The sequence below is a fragment of the Pseudorca crassidens genome, chromosome 8 (genome assembly GCF_039906515.1).
Source record: "Pseudorca crassidens isolate mPseCra1 chromosome 8, mPseCra1.hap1, whole genome shotgun sequence".
Classification (NCBI taxonomy): Eukaryota; Metazoa; Chordata; class Mammalia; order Artiodactyla; family Delphinidae; genus Pseudorca; species Pseudorca crassidens.
The window spans coordinates 32132552-32156586 of NC_090303.1; the positions used below are offsets into that span (position 1 = coordinate 32132552).

General features: G+C 40.3%; 1 protein-coding gene and 1 non-coding gene across 2 annotated transcripts in view; one reads left to right on the top strand and one right to left on the bottom strand.

Moving 5' to 3' along the window:
• Positions 1-24035, top strand: part of IGF2BP3 (insulin like growth factor 2 mRNA binding protein 3) — a 139141-nt gene that overhangs the window by 56284 nt on the left and 58822 nt on the right. The window lies entirely within an intron of this gene.
• On the bottom strand, positions 4361-4468 carry LOC137229619 (U6 spliceosomal RNA). Its single transcript, XR_010945775.1, has one exon. It is a non-coding gene; the product is annotated as a U6 spliceosomal RNA (small nuclear RNA).

Genomic DNA, 24035 nt, shown 5'->3' on the forward strand with positions numbered 1-24035 from the left:
CAATGTTAAGTATATTTACATTGCTGCTAAACTAATTAGTTCTAAAAGTTTTAAAAAAAATGTTATATTTTGTTGGCTGCTCTGCAAGGCTTGGGACTTTAGTTCCCTGAGCAGGGATTGAACCCGGGCCCTGGAAGTGAAAGCTCTGAGTCCTAACCCCTGGACTGCCAGGGAATTTCCCTAGAAGTTTGTTTTCTTAATAGATTGTGTGAAATTTTCTACTTAGACAATCATGTCATTGCAAGTTGGCATAGTTTCACTTCTTTTCCAATCTATATGCCTTTTGTTTCCTTTTCTTGCCTTGTTACACTGCCCGAGTTCTTTGAATGAGAGTAGACATCCTTGCCTTTTTCTTACCCTTTGTGAGAAAACATCCAGTCTTTGACCTTTAAGTAAAATGTTAGCTGTAGGGTTTTTGTAGATGCCCTTTATGTGGTTGAGGATATTATTTATATTCCTAGTTTGCTGATCGTCTTTATAATGAGTGAATGTTGGTTTGTGTCAAATGCTTTTTCTGCAAAAATTGATATGAGCATACATTTGTTTTAGGCTGTTACTACGATGGATTATATTGTTCTTCAAATATTGAACCAATCTTACATTCCTGTGATAAATTCCACTTGGTTGTGGCGTTTATTCTTTGAACATATTCCTTGATTCAATTTGCTCACTTTTTGGTTGACAGCTTACTGTATTTCTCTTGATGAGGGATATTTGTTTGTAGTTTTATTTTTTTGTGTTGCCTTTGACTTTGTTATCAGGGTAATAAACCCTCAAACTGTCTTGTGAAGTGCTTGCTTATGTGTTCTGGAAGAGGTTGTGCTGAGGTGGTGTTATTTCTTTAAACGTTTGATAGCATTTGCCAGTGAAACCACCTGAGCATAGAGATTTCTTCCTCAGAAGACTTTTTATTTTTTTTAGCTCAAATTCAGTCTTTGAAAATAGTTACAGGGCTTTTTTGGCTATTTTATCTTGCGTAGTTTTGGTGATTTGTAGTTTCTGAAAAATTGGTTCATTTCATCCAAGTTGTTGAATAGAGGTGCATAAAGTTTTGCAGTATTCCCTCATTATGCTTTAATTGACTTGGGGTCTATAGTGTTATCTCCTTTGTTCCTGATATTGGTAGTTTGTGATCTCTTGCCCCCCCCCTGCCCCCCCTCTGTTTCCCTCTCTCTCTCTCATCATCTTTGTCAGTCTGGCCAGAGGTTTAATTTATTTATTTATGTTCCTCCAAAGAAACAGCATTTGGTTTCATTGATCTTTACCTTCTTTCTTTCTTTTCATTGATTTTGCTCTTCAGTATTTCATTTATTCTGCTTGTTTTGGGTTTATTTTGTGCTTCCTTTTGCTAGTTTTTTAAGTTGGAAGCTTGGGTTATTAATTGGAGACCTTTCTTTTTTTTCTAATGTAAACATATGATGCTATGAATTTCCCTTTAAAGCACTTAATCCCATAAATCTTGGTGTATTTTTAAAATTTTTGTTCAGTTCCAAATATTTTCTAATTTCCCTTGAGACTTCCTCTTTGACCTGTGGATTTTTTTTTTTTTTGGACTATGTAGTTTAAATTTCCAAATGATTGGAGATTTTCCAGTTATCTTTTTGTTATTAACTTCTAGTTTAATTCCATTATGGTTCGTAAGCATACCTTATATGTTTATATTTCCTTAAAATCTGTTGATACCTGTTTTATATCTTTGTTTTAGACAGATACAGTATATCTTGGGAAATGTTTCATGTTGGGTAGAGTGTTTCTTTTAAACATTTCTTGGGAAATGTTTCATGTTGGGTAGAGTGTTTCTTTTAAGTTTTTTCTAGTCTCTACCTACTAGATACCAGCAGCTCCCTGCCTGCCCAAGTTGTGATTATCAACAATGTCAACAGACATTGTCAAATATCCTCTTGGGGACAACATAATCCCCAGTTGAGAACCACTTTCCGGTAAGTAATGTGTTATTTTTCTCTGGCTGCTTTCAAGGTTTTTCTTTGTCTTTGATTTTCAACAGTTAGTTTATGATATGTCTGGAGATAGATTTATTTGGGTTTATCTTGTTTGAGGTTGTAAAGGGAAAGAACCCAGTTTTCCCCCTGTGTCGGGAGAAACCCAGTTCTTTCCTGTTATGTGTTTTTTTTTTTCCTGTGTGTCTCCTTTATTACTCAGAACACTTCACTTCTGTCACTCTGGTCACCCAATGTGTGGCGATGTTTCCCTTCAACAAGCAATTCTCTGCAACACCAGCTGGGTGTCCTACAATTTTAACTGAATTTTTAACACTTTCTACCTGGAGATAATGTTAGGTCCCACCGGTTAAGGGCCTGTAGCCTCAGTAGTCCCAGAAGACGACACCCTGCCCTCGCCTTGCATGTGTCAGTCACAAGCCTGGGTTATCATCACCTGTGCTTCTGACCAACTAGCTATAGATAGAAGGTTCCAAAGACCTCGCTCCTTGGGTTTGACTTATTTGCTAGAGTGGCTTACAAAACTGAGGGCAACATTTACTTACATTTACCAGTTTATTAAAGGATATAATAAAAAATACAGATGATTAGCCCAATGAGATATATATAAGGCGAGGTCTGGGAGAGTCCTGAGTGCAGGAACTTCTGTCCCTGTGGAGTTGGGGTACATCACCCTCCCTATGTGGATGTGTTCACTCACCTTTAAGCTCTGTGAACCTCCTACTCTTGGGATTTTATGGAGGCTTCTTCTTGTAGGCATGATCAATTATTAACTCCATTTCCAGCGCCTCTCCCCTCTCTGGAGGACAGGGCACGGGGCTGAAAATTCCAGGCTTCTGATCATGGCTTGATCTTTCTGGTGACCAGCTCCCAACCAGGAGCCATCCAAGAACCTACCTAGAGTTTCCTCAGTAGAACAGGAGATACACCTAGTGCTCTTATCACTTAGGAAATTACAAGAATTTTAGGAGTTCTGTGCCAGGAAGAGGAGGGGTTGAGGCTGGGAGACCAATATATGTATTTTCTCACAGGGGTTCACTGAACTTTTTCAATCTATAGGTTTATATCTTTTGCCAAATTTGGAGAATCTTCAGTAACCATATATATATTTTTTAACATCTTTATTGATGTATAATTGCTTTACAATGTTGTGTTAGTTTCTGCTGTATAACAAAGTGAATCAGCTATATGCATACATATATCCCCATATCCCCTCCCTCTTGCGTCTCCCTCCCATCCTCCCTATCCCACCCCTCTAGGTGGTCACAAAGACGTGAGCTGATCTCCCTGTGCTATGCAGCTGCTTCCCACTAGCTATCTATTTTACATTTGGTAGTATATATAAGTCCATGCCACTCTCTCACTTTGTCCCAGCTTCCCCTTCCCCTTCCCCGTGTCCTCAGGTCCATTCTCTACGTCTGCATCTTTACTCCTGTCCTGCCCCTAGGTTCATGAGAACCATTTTTTTTTTAGATTCCATATATATGTGTTAGCATACGGTATTTGTTTCTCTCTTTCTGACTTACTTCACTCTGTATGACAGACTCTGGGTCCATCCACCTCACTTCAAATAACTCAATTTTGTTTCTTTTTATGGCTGAATAATATTCCATTGTATATATGTGCCACATCTTCTTTATCCATTCATCTGTCGATGGACATTTAGGTTGCTTCCATGTCCTGGCTATTGTAAACAGAGCTGCAATGAACATTGTGGTACATGACTATTTTTGTGAATTATGGTTTTCTCAGGGTATATGCCCAATAGTGGGATTGCTGGATTACATGGTCGTTTTATATTTAGTTTTTTAAGGAACCTCCATACTGTTCTCCATAGTGGCTGTGTCAATTTACATTCCCACCAACAGTGCAAGAGGGTTCCCTTTTCTCCACACCCTCTCCAGCATTTACTGTTTGTAGATTTTTTGATGATGGCCATTCTGACCAGTGTGAGGTGATAGCTCATTGTAGTTTTGATTTGCATTTCTCTAATGATCAGTGATGTTGAGCATCCTTTCATGTGTTTGTTGGCAATCTGTATAACTTCTTTGGAGAAATGTCTATTTAGGTTTTCTGCCCATTTTTGGATTGGGTTGTTTGTTTTTTTGATACTGAGCTGCAGGAGCTGCTTGTATATTTTGGAGATTAATCCTTTGTCAGTTGCTTCGTTTGCAAATATTTTCTCCCATTCTGAGGGTTGTCTTTTCATCTTGTTTATGGTTTCCTTTGCTATGCAAAAGCTTTTAAGTTTCATTAGGTCCCATTTGTTTATTTTTGTTTTTATTTCCATTTCTCTAGGAGGTGGGTCAAAAAGGATCTTGCTGTGATTTATGTCAAAGAGTGTTCTTCCTATGTTTTCCTCTAAGAGTTTTATAGTGTCTGGCCTTACATTTAGGTCTTTAGGAAATATGGAACGCTTCACGGATTTGTGTGTCATCCTTGAGCGGGGGCCATGCTGATCTTGTCTGTATTGTTCCAATTTTTAGTATATGTGCTGCTGAAGTGAGCACTTCAGTAACCATTTATTCAAAGATATGTTCAGCAAGTATTTTTCCTTTTTCCTGTCTTTCTGAGATACCGATAACGTAAATTAGGCTTTTGGTATTTTCCCACAGGGCTTTGAGCCTCTGTGCATTTTTTCTGTCAGTTGTTCAGATTGAATAATTGCTATTGATCTGTCTTCGTGAGCAGTGACAGTTTCCTTTGTTGTTTCCAGTCTGCTATTTTGTTCATCCAGTGAGTTTATTTAGGGTTATTGTGTTTTGGTTCTAAATTTTTATTTCTTTTATACCTACTGTTTCTTGGACATTTTCTTTCTGTTCTTTTCAAGAATGCTCACCCTTTGTGGAACATTTTTATAATAGTTTCTTTAAAGTCTGTCAGATAATTCCAACATCTTTGTCATTCTTGGCATTTGCATTTGTTGATTGCCTCATCCCCTATGAGTTGAGATTTTCCTAGCTCTTTATATAAGTAATTTTGGATTGTACCTTGAACATTTTGAATATAATATTATGAGACTCTGGATCTTGGTTCAAACCCTATGGAGAATGTTGATAATTTCATTTTAGAATACAGTTTGACCCAATTGGCTTCAGGCTGCAAGTTGCAGCCGGCCTTCTGTGAATTATGGTTCCAATTTCACTTCATTTTTGAAGCCTTTGAAGTACTCTTTGGCTCTGTCTCCTGTGTGTAGTAGCACTCAGTGGGTGGCCAGTTTGGGACCTGGGTGATGATCTCTCCCATGGTTCTGCTCTCAAAGTCTTGGGTATGCTGTTTGTTTTCTGATGCAAGCATGTGCATATTGGAGCTAAATCCACGATTTCCTAAACAGCTTCATGCAGTTGCTTTCCTGAGCTCCTCCCTTTGCATGATCTGATTAGTACTTTGATTCTCAAGGACTTCTCTTTCTGGTTTTTCAGCCAGAAAAGATAGGGCCTTGGTTACCCTGCTTGGTTGTACACTTCTCATGCCTGCACTCATGTCTGGGGCTAAGTGGCAGGAAGACAGGGGCAAAAAAGCAATAAGATTCAACCCACCCCCTTGGAACCATAGTTCTTCCCCTTCATCAGAGTTTTAGGTACCCCTTTCCTGCTCTTCAAGCCAGAGCTGCAGGACTTCTCCTCGAGTTCTGTCTGTGCTCAGTAACAATTTCCAAGTGTTTGTTTGTTTGTTTGCGGTATGCGGGCCTCTCACTGTTGTGGCCTCTCCCATTGCAGAGCACAGGCTCCGGATGCGCAGGCGCAGCGGCCATGGCTCACAGGCCCCGGACCGGGGCACGAATCCGTGTCCCCTGCATCGGCAGGCGGACTCTCAACCACTGCGCCACCAGGGAAGCCCCAATTTCCAAGTTTTAAACTGCCCCAAGTCCAGGCTGGGGCATACCAGACGGAAGAAGGGCAGAATAAATCATCTCACGTTTGGTGGTACTTTAAATTCCCCGCTCCACCTGCTATCATCTACTTTTCTTTTTTTTAAAACATAGATTTATTTATTTTTAAGTTTATTTTTGGCTGCGTTGGGTCTTCGTTGCGGTGTGTGGGCTTCCCATTGTGTGGTGGCTTCTCTTGCTGTGGAGCACGGGCTCTAGGCGCGTGGGCTTCAGTAGTTGTGGCTCGCGAGCTCTAGAGTGCAGGCTCAGTAGTTGTGCACAGGCTTAGTTGCTCCACGGCATGTGGGGTCTTTCTGGACCAGGGCTGGAACTCGTGTCCCCTGCATTGGCAGGCAGATTCTTAACCACTGTGCCACCAGGGAAGTCCCTTATATACTTTTCAGAGTCTTCAAATAGTTGCGTCATACATTCTGTCCAGATTTTATCCTCATTCCATGGGAGAAACAGGGTAGACTATCCCCACTCAGTTTATAGTTTTCTTGTTACTTTGAAATTTCAAGAGGCTAAATTATCTCTTGAGAAATAAATGATATTGAATCGTTTATTTCTTAAGAATAGAGTAACTATTAAGTAACTTGCTTTAAGGGTTTTTTTTTTTCTTTCTCATAGGTAACCCTTGGTTGAATTAAGGCTGAGCAGGCACTTAGCTATCATTTACAAAAAGAAGCTTGTATTCAAACTGTCCATGTGATCCAGTACTGGAGATGTGTGTGTAAGGCTAAAAGAGAGATAATTTCACATTTAAATTTATAAAAGCCTTCCCCTTTTGCTCTTTTCCTATTGCTTCCCACCTCTGACATGAATGAACAAAATATTCAGGGTTAACATGGGGGAGGGAGAAGTCCCCAGGCAGGGGGTTTAGAACAGTAAACCAAGTGGGAATGGCAGGGCACTCTTAATCCTGTTTCTAATTTTAGCAGCAGCAGCCAGAGAGGCAGGGTTGCCTCAGTACTCGAGGTATTTTTTTTCCCTTTTGTATTTTTGTATTGCTGAATGGCCTACTTGGTCTTACCCAAAAATACAATCTTACTATTTAGAGTTACTCTCATGTGGGGATGAGAAAGGCTGTAATTTTCTGGGGTCTTCCCTAGATGTGTAGTATACATGCACTGACATCTTCTCAGGATTCCTCAGTTGTTGGTTCTTACACACAAAAGGAGGTGTTCAGTAAGTATTAGTTGAACCGATGAAGTCATATGATGCTTTTCAGAACATGACCATAACCCAAATAGAGATCAGTGTTCATCTTGATAGATTCTTTCTTGGTCTAATGTTGTTTTGTGTTACACTTCTTCCATGTACAAGTATGTGTAAAAAGAGTTAAAATCGTTTAATTAGCTTAGTTGGATTGATGGTGGTGAATTGATATTTCAGTCTTTTTTCTTTTTAACAAGTCCTATATTTGATTTGTCCATTTTCACTCATTTTTAGGCTCACAATTACATTCCTAGCTCTTATTCCCCTCTTTTCTTTACTACTCTGCCTTTAAGTTTTAGATCAGCTTAATAGCATACCCGTGGGGAGTCCTGACCATGGGCAGGACAGGATGCTAAACTCTTCAGAAGGAGTCTCATTTGATTCATCCAGCCAACCCTAGATACCGAAAGGAAATAGTGCTATCCTGACTTTAGGGAGTGGAGGGGAGGTAGCTGAGAACTGGAGAGACTTGCCTAGGTTTTACAGCTAACATTGGATGAGTGGAATTCAGACCTGGCAACCTGACCCTAAAGCCCCCTTTTTAAACTGCAGTAGTTTTGTCATCTCATATGTAAAAATAAGAATGTGACCTCTCACTTCCCCTGCAAGTCTATTTATGACTTGCAACACTAACTTCATCAGTATGTTTTTATTTAGATATACTATAATTTCTTACTATGTTTGACCTATAATGAACACTGAGATATTTACATAAAGAGACTTGCATTTTCAACTCTCAGACCTGCACTCTCTTTTTGGTTGTTTGCTTGCTTGCTTTTATTGCTTATTTTATTTTTTTTGGCCGCACCGTACGGCCTGTGGGATCTTAGTTCCCCGATCAGGGATTGAAACTGGGTCGGCGGCAGTGAAAGCCCGAGTCTTAACCACTGGAACACCAGGGAATTCCCCTGCATCCTCTTTTTAACAAACATTTTCTAATGTCCCAATTACAGTCCTGAAGTGAAATTCACAGAAAATATAATTATATATGTATTTAAATCTTTAAAATTAAAATTTAAAAATCAATATAATGTCCTAGACATACCAGAAAGAAGAAATAAAAGGGAATTCGTTTATACAAAGTAATTTTTCAGTACATAAACACTTGGGCATGACCAGAGCTTGAGGCACAGTGAAATAATCAAGTACTTGTACAGTACTTGTATTATTATAGAATAATCCTCAGCAGACCAGTACTGGTGCTAATAATATACAGGTATGACATGGGTGACTCGACGTTGTGTTGCTCTCAGTTAAGTGGTTTTCTATAGTGGTGATAAGCAGGTCAAAATATAATTGTATATTGATTTACATGGTGGTTGCAGTTTTGGAAGATAGAATATATATTAAAACTGAGCAATAAATACTAAGGGTATATGCTCAGAAAAAATGGGCTTTTTATGTATATATATGTCAAGGACCTTGAAGAGCTGTGCAGGGCTGGGGTGCCTCCGCTGTGTGAGGCTGTCCTGCACAAATCAGGATGTGTGACATATCTGGTCTCTGCCCGTCCAGTGTTCGTGAGGCCCTCTTCCCCCACCCCAAAGGACCCACAGTTTTCTAAAACCACCCCCGAAGTGGTCAGGTTTTCTCCACTGAGAATTACTGCTCTAGGTTATTCCTTCCCCAGCTTCATGGAAGGATGAGTTTTCTGTTTGTTTGTTTTATTGTTTTGTATTTTGGCCACACTGTGTGGTATGTGGGATCTTACGTTCCCCAACCAGGGATCGAGCACAGGTCCCCTACATTGGGAGCGTGGAGTCTTAATCACTGGACTGCCAGAGAAGTCCCAAGGATGAGGTTTTTAAATTTCTAATCAATCACTGACATTTTATAAAATGCAAAATTTGTTAGAAAAATGAAATTCTAAAGTCAGTCAAAAACACAAGTCCTGGTCTTTATTCTTAGATTTAGCAGACATAAAATTCCTGGCAATCTGCCATAAAAATTTCTTCTTTTCTCTCTCTCACTCTTTCTCCCTCCCTCCCTCTCTCTCTCCCCCCCCTTCCTTCCCTCCTTCTTTCTTCCTTCCTTTCTTTTTCTCTCTCTTTCTTTCTCCCTTTCTCTGTCTCTGTCTCTCTTTCACTTTCTCTTTCTTTCTTTCTTTTCTTTCTTTCTTTCTTTCTTTTTTTCTTTCTTTCTTTCTTTCTCTCTTTCTTTCTCTCTTTCTCTCTTTCTCTCTCTCTTTCTCTCTTTCTCTCTTTCTCTCTTTTCCCTCCCTCCCTCCCCACCCCCACCCCCATCTCTGTCTCTGTCTCTCTGTCTCTCTCCCCCCCACTTGTGGGATCTTAGTTCCCTGACCAGGGATTGAACCTGTGCCCTCGGCAGTGAAAGCACCGAGTCCTGAGTCCTAACCACTGGACTGTCAGGGAATTTCCCATAAAAATTTCTAAATGTTTAATCTCTACTTCTGAACCTACCTTGCCACGGAGTGGTCTCTTTATCTCAGTCTTTCTTTCCCTGAAGTCACCCAAAGTGAATGTATGTATCTGAAAAATTCTTCCTCTTGGAAGATTTTTTAAAAAATAAATTTATCTTATTATTTTTTAAAATTTTGGGCTGCTTGGGTCTTCGTTACTGCACATGGGGTTTCTCTAGTTGTGGCGAGCGGGGGCTACTCTTCGCTGCGGTGTGCGGGCTTCTCATTGTGGTGGCTTCTCGTTGCAGAGCACGGGCTCTAGGCATGCAGGCTTCAGTAGTTGTGGCACGTGGGCCTCAGTAGTTGTGGCTCGAGGGCTCTAGGCGCAAGCTCAGTAGTTCTCGCGCACGGGCTTAGTTGCTCCAAGGCATGTGTGATCTTCCCAGACTAGGGATCGAACCTGTGTCCCCTACATTGGCAGGCGGATTCTTTACCACCAGGGAAGTCCATCTTGGAAGATTATAGTTGCATTCTCCCTAGCCAAATGCTCAAATGCTTTATTCCCAACACCTCCTTTGTTGTCCATAAATATTACTTTTTACAAAAACTCTTGTTTAATGATGGAAGTGAACTTAACCGCCTTCACTATCAGGGATGCTTTTTTATTCCATGACAGAAATTTGCGGTGTAGTTTAACAGGCATATCTCAAACTGGTTTTGATTCCTCGTTAGCTTTATATACTTAAAATCCACCGTGTTTTCTCCATGCAGTTCCACAGAGAAGCAGTGACTTTTCCAACCTTAATTTCAGAAGACTTCCTGCAATGTTTTTCATACCGTGAAGAGCCTTAGTGATTGAAAATAATTCTTATAACGAGCCAAGAAGGGTCCTGGATCATAAAATGCCACAAGCAGTTCACATTGGTGACGCTGATGGCAGAACACCCTCAGCAGGGGGCCTGCACCTGCTTCTCCTGAGAATTTGTGGGGAGACTGAAAGTACTCCCTGAGAGATTGGATGCTTTTGGCACAGTGACTGAATCTTAAATGTGACCAGCTTGTTCTTCCTACTTTTGGGTTACTCTGGAACAGCAGAACAGTTGTCTGATTTGTGTAGGGACCGTCCTTCCAGTGTGAGTTAAAAATCTGAGTTTTGATAGCATCCTGAATACCTTCCCTCCTCCAGCTGCCTCTTCACACGCGGTCCTTCTGCTGTGATGCATACAATTGGCTTTGGCCTGTGTTTGTGTAAGTGCCTATGGGGTGGACCCAGGCACAGAGTCACGAGGTGGGTTTTGAAGTTGTTCTCGAGTGAACTGGAAATGCTTGGGCCTTGAGGTGTTTCTTACAATTTTTGGTGCATGTAGCAAGTGCAGTTTGGGGGAAGGACATGATTCTATTGTCTATCTTGCTTTGTAAGGCTGGGTCAGCCTAGTTGGAACAGCCCCCTGTGGTTGTGATAGCTGTGTGGCAGAGGTGGTGGTATGCTTTAGGAAAGCTCTGTTGACAGCACCAGCTCTCAAGATGTGTATCCTGAGGAGCAGGACACAGTCAGCTGAGGCTCTCTGAGACCAAAACCACCTGTTCAGATATAGCTCAGATACATTTTGTTTTTTGACTTCTACAGAGTTGAGATGTGTTCATCATCTTAGATAGATTTACCTATATATGATCAGCCAAAAAAGCAATAGAATAATTTGGGTGGAGAATTTTTGAACATTGTCTTGTTCCATGATCCTCCATCCTAGAGAAATGGGATACAGGAGACATGAATGCTTTTTCAGTTGGTCAGTTCCCATGTGCCTCTCATACACACTGAGAACATGTTTAAAGGTGCATACTTTTTGTCACGTGTTCCATAACCACCAGTCAGTAATCTGATATGGTGTTTAACTAAAGAAATAACAATTTGTTCCAACGTTGGGGGGAAGACTGGTTCATCTGGCCTTAGTGGGTGCTGTGGACTGAATGTTTGTCTCCCCAGAACTTATATGTTGAAGCCCTAATCCCCAGTGTGATGGTATTAGAAGGGGGAGCCTTTGGGAGGTAATTAGGTCATGAGAGTAGAGCCCTATGAATGGGATTAGTGCCCTTATAAGAAGAGACACAAGAGATGCTTTCTCTCTGCCATGTGAGAATATAGCAAGAAGGTGACTGTCTATAAATCAGGAAGAGGGCCCTCACCAAGAACTGAACCAGGCTGGCACCCTGATCTTAGACTTCCAGCCTCTAGAACTGTGAGAAATAAATTTCTGTTGTTTAAGCCATCCAGTCTTTGGTACTTGTTACAGCATCCTGAGATGACAAAGATGTTGGGGAAGGTGTCAACATGTGGTATCTTCCTTAGGAAATTTATTTTATAGCTGAATTTTTTCAGTTTAGCTTTTATTTTATATTGGAGTGTAGTTGATTTACAGCATTGTGTTAGTTTCAGGTGTACAGCTAAGTGATTCAGTTATACATATACATGTGCCCATTCTTTTTCAGATTCTTTTCCCATATAGGTTATTACAGAATATTGAACAGAGTTCCCTGTGCTATACAGTAGGTCCTTGTTGATTATTTTATATATAGTAGTGTGTATATGTTAATCCCAAACTCCTAATTTATCCCTCCCCCGATATTTGTTTTCAAAGTCTGTTTCTGTTTTGTAAATAAGTTCATTTGTATCATTTTATTTTTAGATTCCACATATAAGTGATATGTGTCTTTCTCTGACTTACCTCACTTAGTATTGTAATCTCTAGGTCCATCCATGTTGCTGCAAATAGCAGTATTTCATTCTTTTTTGTGGCTAATATCCCATTGTATATATGTATCACATCTTCTTTATCCATTCCTCTGTCGATGGACATTTAGATTGCTTCCATGTCTTGGCTAATGTAAATAGTGCTGCAATGAAAATTGGGGTGCATGTATCTTTTCGAAGTATGGTTTTCTCCAGATACATTCCAGTAGTGGGATTGCTAGATCATATGGTAGTTCTATTTTTAGTTTTTTAAGGAATGTCCATACTGCTCTCCATAGTGCCTGCACCAATTTACATTCCCACCAACAGTGCATGAGGGTTCCCTTTTCTCCGCACCCTCTCCAGCATTTATTGTTTGTAGACTTTTTGATGATGGCCATTCCGACTGGTGTGAGGTGATACCTCATTGTAGCTTTTTTTTTTTTTTTTTTTTGCGGTACGCGGGCCTCTCACTGCCACGGTCTCTCCCGTTGCGGAGCGCAGGCTCAGCGGCCATGGCTCACCGCGGCATGTGGGATCTTCCCGGACTGGGGCACGAACCCGCGTCCCCTGCATCGGCAGGCGGATTCTCAATCACTGCGCCACCAGGGAAGCCCCTCATTGTACCTTTGATTTGTATTACTCTAATAATTAATCATGTTGAGCATCTTTTCATGTGCTTTTTGGCCATCTGTATGTCTTCTTCCTTAGGAATTTTAAAGTGACTTTTAAAATTCTGTAGTTTGAAAGTTACCAAATGTACACATATAGAGAAAATAGTATAATGAACCCCCATGTACCCAGCTTTAAAGATTATCAGTATTCTTGTTTTATCGATATCCCCTAATTTTGTTGGTTGTCTGGACTATTTTAAAGCAATTCAGGGGGGATTGCTGGCACAGAAGTTTTGTTTTACATGCTCACATAAATGTAGGTATATTCGTTTCCTCTGGCTGCTGTAAGAAGTTACCACAAACTTGGTGGCTTAAGACAAGAGAATTTTACTTCCTTATAGTTCAAGAAGCCAGGAGTCTGAAATCAGTCCCAGAGGTCAAGGTGTTGGCGGGGCTGGTACCCTCTGGAGGTGTGGAGGAGAGTTCATTTACTTGCCTTTTCCAGTTTATAGAGGCTGCCTGTATTTCCTGCCTTGTAGCCTCTCTTCCAGGTTCAAAGTACATCACTCCAATCTCTGCTTGTGTTGTCACATGGCTTGCTCTCTGACTTTGATTCCTCTAGTGCCCCTTTTATAAGGACCCTTGTGATAACATCCGGCCCACTTGGATAATTGGGGATAACCTCCCTAGCTCAAGATCCTTAATTCAGTCACATCTGCAGAGTCTCTTTTGTCACGTGAGATAAAATTCACAGGTTTCAGGGATTAGGAAGTAGACATATTTGGAAGCATTATTCAGACTGCCATAGTAGGACCACACTGCGGTCAGCTCTCACATGTCAAATAAATGGTAGGGCCATGATCTCAAGAGTGGAGACTGTAATCATAGGGAAACACATGAAGATTAAGCTCTTCAAAACCTAGCGAGATTTCTATTCAGAGTACAGCTTGTCATTTTGCACAGCAGATGTGCCATTCCTGTCAGAAAATGAGGAAGAAGGAGGTACGTGTTGGTGAATAACTGGTGCCTTTTCGTACATAACGGAAAAGATAGCTGTGGTCCAACATCAGATTCAAGGTGATACTGGTGCGTGCTCCAGCTCAGACTTGACCTTGTCCAGCCCACAAAACTGTGGACCTAGGGTCATTTTTATCTCTCTTCCCTGAGCTGCAGAGCCTAGCCCCTCCTTGCCTCTGCTTCTCTTGTTATAAGCCTTTATTGAACTTATTTGTGTCCCTACTATGTGCTAGGGCTGGATCTGCTGCATGCATTTTCACTAAAGGTTTCCAGTGCTTTGCTTATTCTCCACATAAATTTGAAGATGTGTTTTCATAGAATATAAGGAAGAGGTGATGGGGCTTCCGTGTCTGAACATCAAGCCCCAGAATGATGGATAGGAAGACAGGGGGCTTTGTGCGAAGGTGACTCAACCATACGGAGGCTTTTTCCCATCTGTGGAAAAGAGGTTAACAGTATGGTCCTTTCAGGTTCACTGTGAGAACCAGCAGATAACACAGGTGCCTTGCCCCATAGTTTATTATGAATTAATAAACTTCTTCAATGGATTTTGCCCTTTGGCTGAAATTTTCATCCTTTGGCTCTGCTATAGTGAAGTTAACTTTACTTTTCCTCAATCCCATCACTCTCTTAGTTTCAGGGCTTTTGCATACATGTTTCCTCTGCCTATAATCCATTTGGTTCTTTCTGTTTTTCTTAATTCCCTAATTCTTAATTCTTAATAACTCAGATGTCATTTCTTCCACAAAGCCTTATATTTTTCTGCCATACCTGGATTAGGTGTGTCCCCTATATTTCTCTTATACTTAGCACTATAGCACCACTCAGCACTTGATATTTTAATTGCCTTCTGACTTGTTTCTGTTCTCCCATCGGACTCTAAAATTTAGGGGCCAGGGGCTGTGTCTTCTCCTGTGTTGTCATCAAAGACACAGAACAGAGCCTGGTATAGACGAATGGTCAGTGTTCACACACATCTCTTGGTTGGAAACGTTTTCAACTCTGTAATAGATTAAAATATTTTTTTCATAGTTAGTTTGCTGGATTTTACGGGGGGTGGGGTGTTGGGAGGGATGGATAGGGTAGGTAGAAGAAAATAGGATATAAGTTTTTTGTCTCAGGTCATTGAGTTTGCTGAAGGAGAAATCAGTCACTGAAGTGTTCTAAAAAAAAAATTGGTGTTGTTTGTGGATTGTGGGGTGGGGGGGGAGCAAATTGAAATCTTCCTCCAAGCTATGTTGGGCTCTTTGCTAGCAGGGAACAAGTTGTGTTTTAGAGAGAAATCTGGTATTTTATCTTGCTTTGGCTGCTTGTTTTATGTTATAAGTAGTTCAAGTGTTTTTGGTTAGTTTTTCTAATAGTGTTTTACCTTAAAATACAGTTTTCTAGTTTTTTTTTAATAACTTTTAAAAAAATTTTATTTATTTTTGGCTGTGTTGGATCTTTGTTGCTGCGTGCGGGCTTTCTCTAGTTGTGGAGAGCGGGGGCTACTCTTCATTGCGGTGCGCGGGCTTCTCATTGCGGTGGCTTCTCTTGTTGTGGAGCACGGGCTCTAGGCACGCGGGCTTCAGTAGTTGTGGCACGTGCGCTTCAGTAGTTGTGGCACGCAGGCTTCAGTAGTTGTGGCATGCGGGCTTCAGTAGTTGTGGCGCACGGGCTCAGTTGCTCCCCGGCATGTGGGATCTTCCCGGACCAGGGCTGGAACCCTTGTCCCCTGCATTGCCAGGCGTATTCTTAACCACTGCGTCACCAGGGAAGCCCCCAGCTTTCTATTTTGGGTAAAATTCAGTTTCTTATTTTTTTCTTTTTCAAAGAAAAACATCAGACCTTGTGTTGAAGAAATGAGTCACAGGGAAGTTGGAAGCATCATTGAGTGATGCTCCCTATGGCTGTTACCGAGTGGGCTGTGTTCCCAGATGCCAGCCTCATTAGGATGGATTAATGCTAAGTCCTACTAAGTTTACACCCATTATTACCTCCACGTTCTCCTTTCTCAGCAAATTTGATGCCCATCAGCTCTGAGCATGTTCTGTGCGCTTCCAGGATTCCAGTATTGTTGAACACTACTTGAAGTCGCCCAGCTGAACAAATATTTCTGATTGTAAATACTCTTCATGACTTCTTTTCCATAAGACATGGAAAGACATTTCCTGCTTAATTAAACGTGGGCAAGTCTTTGATCAGACACAGCTTTATTTCTGTATGCTAGAAATTTTATCCTGACTTGATATTAATTAATGCTTGTTTAATAAGAACCTTTGCTCATATGCTTCCCTCTGCTTCTAGAGACCGAGCTTTATAGTACACGATAGAACCTTACTTTCTGCTGGATGCAGCTTGGTGTTGTCTGTTACTGAGCTTCAGGGTCACCTCTACCTTATAGTGGGTTTTTTTTTGCAGTACGTGGGCCTCTCACTGTTGTGGCCTCTACTGTTGCGGAGCACAGGCTCCGGACGCGCAGGCTCAGCGGCCATGGCTCACGGGCCCAGCCACTCCGCGGCATGTGGGATCTTCCCGGACCCGGGCACGAACCCGTGTCCCCTGCATCGGCAGGCGGACTCTCAACCACTGCGCCACCAGGGAAGCCCAAGAATGTTAAAGTATTGTTGATTTACATGTTAAAAAGTATATCTGGGGAAGCTTCTGAGCATGAGGTGTTTGACTTGAAAGGTATTGCCTGGTGCAAACATGAAGGACCAGTTGGGGTGATCAGTGGTGAGGTGATGGGCACAGACTTTCTGTGGGACAAGGGCTCTTCTGGGGCAGAAGACATGCTGAGATTAGTTGACAGTTAGTAGTCCTTGGTCATAGAAGCTGGGGTGGGTTAACTCTAAGCAATGTGACAAGACTTGCTGAGTGCCCCCTTGAGGAACTGGGTTATTCTCACTATGAACTTCTAAGAAATTGACCATTTGCCGCCTTAAAGCAACGAGTGTTGTCCACTTTAATTTTTTAAATTAAAAATTGTAGGAAAAACTCAACCAAAAAAAAAGAAAATGCCTGTAATGCTAGCTGAGTATTTTTGTTCATCTATATAAAGGGTGAGCTCGTTCAATGCTTGGATTTTTCCTCCAAAACGGTTTTCCAGGTGTAGGAGCACCACTGAATGAATCAGCTTTTCCTTGAGCTGAGCCTTTGTGCTGTCTGGGACTGTGACAGGTTCACTCCAAGTGTTGCCTTCCTTTGAGGCTTAGCCAAGCATTGGGAGTTATTCTCAGGTCAGTGAGGAAGGTCCTGCAGGTCTGCCTTCTTTTTGGCTTTGGCCACATCCGCCATACTGTAGGCAGTATTGGCCAGCATTTACAATCAAGCAGCAACTGTGAATGTAGAGAAGAGCATTGTCTTCCTTTTTTGTATGTCCCCCCGCCCCCAATCATTTCTGGACTTGAATACTGTCTTTCTGTATTTTTGTAGGGCTAGCTAAGTTGGTCAGGGGGTGTAGCAGATGACACCGGTGTTGTGCATTTTAATCCGAATGCACTGTATTTTATGTCGTGAATATCCTAGAATGGTCACTAATGAGATTTATTCTGTTTTGTAGCTTTGTTTACAGATGCTTAGCAATGTACTTGTTCTTGAACTTAAATGCATTTGAGAGTAAGGGTTAGAAGTGGTGGATGATAGACATTCACATGTAAAACCAGTAACATTCTAAGGCAAGTTCTTACTCATCTTTATTTTATTGTTCTGCTTTCTACGTGTTATAATTTAGTCAGCCACAGTATGTCTTCGGCGTGTCTAGAGACAGCTGTTAGTGTTGGCTATTTTTATTTCTACCCACAGAAAAGTTTTTTTGTTTGTAATTTTTTTGTTTTTGTTTTTTTTTGTTTGTAATTTTTGAATGAAATATTTCTCTCTTATCCTGCCTGGTTTTGGTGATGTATTTGATTCTAAGGAAGGCCTCTGTAATACCTTGGTCACTGTAATGCAATTACCAGTTTTGTATTTTGCTGGGGGCTCAGTTCTGAAGGAGTTAGAAGTGGATAGCATGGGCTTCCAGTAATAGGTCTGGGATAGTAATGTCTGAGTGTTTTTAAAAGCCCATCATATTGTCAGAGCTGTCCTTGAAGCCCCTGGAAAGTGAAACTGTTGTGGAGAGGACCATCCTCCATTTGTGGGTGACATATCTTATGTCAGTAGCCACAGAATTGAGATAAGAAAAGGCAGATATAAACCCAAAGTAACAAACAGCTGTGAAGTTTTTAGGCTTCTTTCCAAAAATGAGAGCCTGTGCACTATAAAATTGTGGTTTGGCGTCTGTGTACTGCATACACCGCCCTGAGTAGGGATGGAAGGGGGTAAGGGTGGCTGTGTGCTTTCAGATTCTGTATTCAGCTCTAGCTAGCATCAGAACCTGAACGAGGGATTTCGTTCATGTGCAAAAATGGGATGTCCCGGAGGGGTTGCTTGTTCCCTGAATCTTCCAACTAGCTACTCCTGATAGAGATGTGGTGGTTTGCCCCAATCTCGTGGTGTTTGCTTGCCTCTGGCTCAGTGGCTTCATCCTTCATGTCCTGGCCAGTCAAGGGACAGATCAACTCTTTTTTCACTTGGTATTTTGGTTTGAGCTGCTTTTTTTCAGAAGCTGCTGTTAAAGGAATGACTTAAATACCCGTCCCCCCATTATAAGAAATTCCGATTCATTGGGTAAAACTTGGAAAGTAATGTACAAAATAGTTTTAGTATACCTTTTATATTCCTGTGTAGGAATATACGTACATTGAATTAGCAGATCAGAGTGTGAATTTTTAGGCCATTTGCTGTTAGAAAACTTATGTAGAAGTTTTGTGCTCCATTATACTTCCCCCATGAATAGATGAGACTAATTGTTCACCCATATCCTCTCCAGCATAATTCATGTTAAAATAATTAAAAATCTTAGCCAATTTTACCTGCAAAAACTAGCATTATTGGGCTTCCCTGGTGGCGCAGTGGTTGAGAGCCTGCCTGCCGATGCAGGGGACACGGGTTCGTGCCCCGGTCCGGGAAGATCCCACATGCCGCGGAGCGGCTGGGCCCGTGAGCCATGGCCGCTGAGCCTGCGCGTCCGGAGCCTGTGCTCCGCAACGGGAGAGGCCACAACAGTGAGAGGCCCGCGTACAGGAAAAAAAAAAACAAAAAAACCCCCTAGCATTATTATTTCAACTGGCGTATTTACCTGACTTTGACCAATAGTGAAATTTTTTAAATGCATTTTAATCATTTTTAGCTGTCAGTTCTGTTCATGGCCCCTTTCCTCTGATTATGTCTGATGATACTTTTCACACTTGTTGGGCAAATGGTACTTATAGTATGTCAGGATTAAAGATTTATCATCCAACTTCTTTGTTTCTTTTTTCCATTTCTGTAGGATTACAATTTTTAAAAAGTGGTATCTATCCTATTGTATGTAATTTAATTTCCTGCCTTTGTTTTTCCCTCTTAAACCTTAGACAAAGAACAATAGAAGAAATTCAAAAACAAAGAAAGATAAAAATGTAAATAATGATAGGAACAAAAAAAAAATGAAATAGAAAAATGAAGATATAATAATCAACAAAGACAAACATTTCTTTGAGAAAACTAATAAAGCAGATTCGTCTCTGAAGATTGAGGAAGAAAAAAATGTTAAGGCACAAATAGCTAATTTTAATATGGGTGAAACTCAAAACACAAATGTTGAATAGAAAAGAGAAAGCACGGAATATAAAGTTCAAAAATATATAAAACTTAATATATTATTTTTGTGTAAATACATATGTGATAAAGCTTTAAAGAAGAATAGGGGAATGATAAGCAACAAAGAGTAAGGGAAGAGGGCTTTCCAAAGTGGCTTTGGATCCATGGGTTTGATTTCTTTCTTTTTTTCCTTTTTTTTTTTTTTTCTGTACGCGGTCCTCTCACTGTCGTGGCCTCTCCCATTGCGGAGCGCAGACTCCGGACACGCAGGCTCAGCGGCCATGGCTCACGGGCCCAGCCGCTCCTTGGCATGTGGGATCTTCCCAGACCGGGCCACAAACCCATGTCCCCTGCATTGGCAGGCGGACTCTCAACCACTGTGCCACCAGGGAAGCCCCTGATTTATTTCTTAAAATGGATAATAGATATTCAGGAATTAATTGAACTACTTTCATTTCCTTTAATATGTGAAATATTTTGTAATAAATTAAACATTCTATATGTTAAAAAAAAAAAACCCACCAAAAAAAACAAAGCAAAGGAAACCTTAGGACTTTTTCCTCATGTCAGACATTGGGAGTAAATCTCATTTTCTCAATTTATAACAGTTTAAGCCATATTAGTAAATTTTTTCTAACAGCTTTATTGAGGTATGATTGACATACAATAAATTACACTAATATCTTTAAAGTGTACATAAGTATACTTTTGACATAAGTATATACCTGTGAAACCATCACCACCAAAAAAAATAAATAAAAGTGAGCGTAACTATTACTGCCCAAAAGTTTCTTTATGCCCTTTTGTATTCCCTCCTGCCCTTACCCTCAAGCAACTTCTGCTCTGCTTTCTTTCACGATAAATTAGTTTGCATTTTCTAGAGTTTTATATAAGGAGTCATATAATGTATACTCTTATTTGACTTCTTTCAGTCAGCATAATTTAAATTCTACTCATGTTATGTGAATCAATAGCTCATTTCTTTTTATAACTGAGTAGTATTCCATTGTGTGGGTATACCACAATTTGTTTATCCATCTGCTGATAGACGGTTGGCTCGTTTCCTGTTTTGATTACTATTAATAAAGTCGATATGAGCATTTATGTGCAGGTCTCTGTATGGATGTATGATTTTGTGGGGACTCACTTAGACCTCCAGTGTTCATATGAAGCTTATTTTAAACTAAAGACTTTTGAAATTCAGCACATGCAGAAAGAAGCCTATTCAGAGCTTTCCTTATCTGACTAAAGGCAGAAACTTCTGGTGGTGAGGCTGCCGTAAACACCCTCTCCAGGGGAGTTTAACTGGCCTGAAAAGAGATGAAGACCACTCTTCAACCACTCTTATGAGATAAGCAAACATCATCACAAGCTTTATCTCCCATTTGTATTTCCTATGAAAACTCTTCTCTTCCCTTCTTCTCCCCCAACAAGTTAGGTATATAAATGCCCGTCTTTATTTAGACGGCCACTTCTTCTGTGTACTTTCAACATGCATATATCAATAAACTTTGTGGTTTCTCCTGTTAATCTGTCAGTTGTCGGCTAAATTCACAGGCCTCCAACCACTGAACCTAAGTTGGGAGAGAAAAAACTTTTTCCTCCCAACACTTTGATTTCTCTTGGGGGAATTCTAGGGGTGAAATAACTGGGTCATAAGGTAAGTACATGTTTAACATTTTAAGAAACTGCCAAACTGTTGTCCAAAGTGTTGTATTATTATATGTTGCCACCAGCAGGGTTTGAGAAGTCCAGTCCTAACGTGTGCAGTTCAGTGGTTTTTAGTATATTCACTGAGTTTTGGGACATCACCACTGTGTAATTTTAGAATATATATATATTTTTAACATCTTTATTGGAGTATAATTGCTTTACAATGGTGTGTTAGTTTCTGCTTTATAACAGAGTGAATCAGCTATACATATATCCCCATATCTCCTCCCTCTTTCATCTCCCTCCCACCCTCCCTATCCCACCCCTAGAATATTTTCATTACTCCAAAAAGCAACCAGTTAACACTCCTCACTTTCCCTTCACACTAGCCCCTGACAACCACTAATCTATTTTGTGTCTTTATAGATTTGCTTATTCTAGACATTTCATATAAATAGAATCATACAATAAGCGACTTTTTTGACTAGCTTCTTTCACTTAGTGTGTTTCCAAGGTTCTTCCATGTTGCAGTGTGTATTAGTGCTTCGTTTCTTTTTTCTTCTTTTCTTTAATAAACTGTTTTAGATTAGTTGTAGATTTATAAAAAAAAAAAAATTGAAAAGATAGTACAGAGTTCCCATATACCCCACAGCCAGTCTCCTCCTCTGTTATTAACATCTTTCATTCGTATGGTGCATTTATCACAGAAAATGAACCAACATTGTTGGGTCCTAGTTGATAATGAACCAGCATTGTCGGGTTCTAGTTGATAATAAACTAAAGCTCATACTTTTTAGATTTCCTTCGTTCTTAGCCAACGTCCTTTATCTGTTCCTGGATCCCCTCCAGGATACAGCATTACATTTAGTTATCATGCCTCTTTAGTTCCTCCTTACTTTAAGTTTTAGTTTCTGAGGCTCTTGATTTTGATGACCTTGACAGTTTCGAGAAGTATTGATCATGTATTTTGTAGAATGTCCCTTAGTTGGGACATGTCTGAAGTCTTTCTTGTGATTAGACTGGATTTATGGGTTTGAGGAGGAAGACCAGAGAGATAAGATGCCATTCCTATAACATCATATCGAAAGAGTGCATACCATCAACATGACATCACTGTTGATGTTGACCTTGATGAAATAGTGTATGTTAGATTGCTCCACTGTAAAGCTATGCCCCACCCCAAACTGCTTTTCATACTGCAGTCCTTGGAAAGAAGTCAGTGTGCATAGCCCACACTGGGGGAGCAGGAAATTATGGTCTGCTTCCTTGAGAGTGGAGTCTCTTACATCAATTATTTGGAATTCTTCTCCATGGACATTTATCTGCTCTCCCCCATTCATTTATTCAATCATTTGTACTCATGGATATTTATTTTGTACCTTGGATTATAATCCAATATTTTGCTTTATTGTTCCAGCTTTGGTTGTTGGGAACTTTCAGTTGGCTCCTGTGTCCCTATGGTACCTTCACTCACCATGGTGTGTGTGTGTGGTAGGTTGTTTGTTTGTTTGTTTTGTTTTTAAGCACTTCCTTACTTTTTGGCACTAGAAGATATTCCACAATTCTTGCTACAGTCGTAGAATCAACCATTTCTCTAAGGAGGCTTGGCTCCTTTTATTTGAGAATGGTATTAGAAACCAAGATCTGGGCAGTAGGTATGACCATTGCTACTGGGATGCTTATTGCTTCCATGTTCTTTCAGCTGTCACAGTAAGGAAATACGTGTGTATATGCTAACCTGTGTATATACATGTCTATAAATATATCTATATGTAACTATCTGTGTTGAGCTAAATATTACTGATACTTGATTCCTTTTAATTGCTAAATATTCCATTGTGTTGCTGTATCGCATTTTGTTTATCGATTCATCAATTGATGGACATTTGGATGGTTTCCACTTCTTGAATATACAAATAATGCTGCTATTGAACAAGTTTTTGTGTAAGCATATAGTCTCAGTTCTCTTGATATAGACCTAGTAGAATAATTATTGATGGAGTTGCTGAGTAATATGGCAACACTGTATTTAATATTTTAAGGAACTGCTAAACTGTTTTCCAAAGTCACTGGGCCATTTTACATTGCCCCTAGCAATGAAGGTGGGTTACAATTTCTCCATATCCTTGCCAACAGTTATTTTCTGTCTTTTTATTTTAGCCATCCTAGAGTGTGTGAAGGGGTACATCATTATAGTTTTGATATGCATTTTGCTAATTGAACATTTTTTTCATGTGTGTATTTGCTAATCATAGATCCTTTTTTGTGAAATGCCTTATTTAAATCTTTTTTTGAATTTTTGTATTTTATTTTATACAGCAGGTTCTTATTAGTCATCAATTTTATACACATCAGTGTATACATGTCAATTCCAGTCTCCCAGTTCATCCCACCACCACCCCACCACTCCCCCTGGCTTTCCCCAGCTGGTGTCCGTACGTTTGTTCTCTACATCTGTGTCTCAATTTCTGCCCTGCAAACCAGTTCATCTGTACCATTTTTCTAGGTTCCACATATATGCATTAATATATGATATTTGTTTTTCTCTTTCTGACTTCCTTCACTCTGTATGACAGTCTCTAGATCCATCCACGTCTCTACAAATGACCCAATTTCGTTCCTTTTTATGGCTGAGTAATATTCCATTGTATATATGTACCACATCTTTATCCATTCGTCTGTCGATGGGCAGTTAGGTTGCTTCCACGACCTGGCTATTGTAAATAGTGCTGCAGTGAACATTGGGGTGCATGTGTCTTTTTGAATTATGGTTTTCTCTGGGTACATGCCCAGTAGTGGGATTGCTGGGTCATATGGTAATTCTATTTTTAGTTTTTTAAGGAATCTCCATACTGTTCTCCATAGTGGCGGTATCAATTTACATTCCCACCAACAGTGCAAGAGGGTTCACTTTTCTCCCCACCCTCTCCAACATTTGTTGTTTGTAGATTTTCTGATG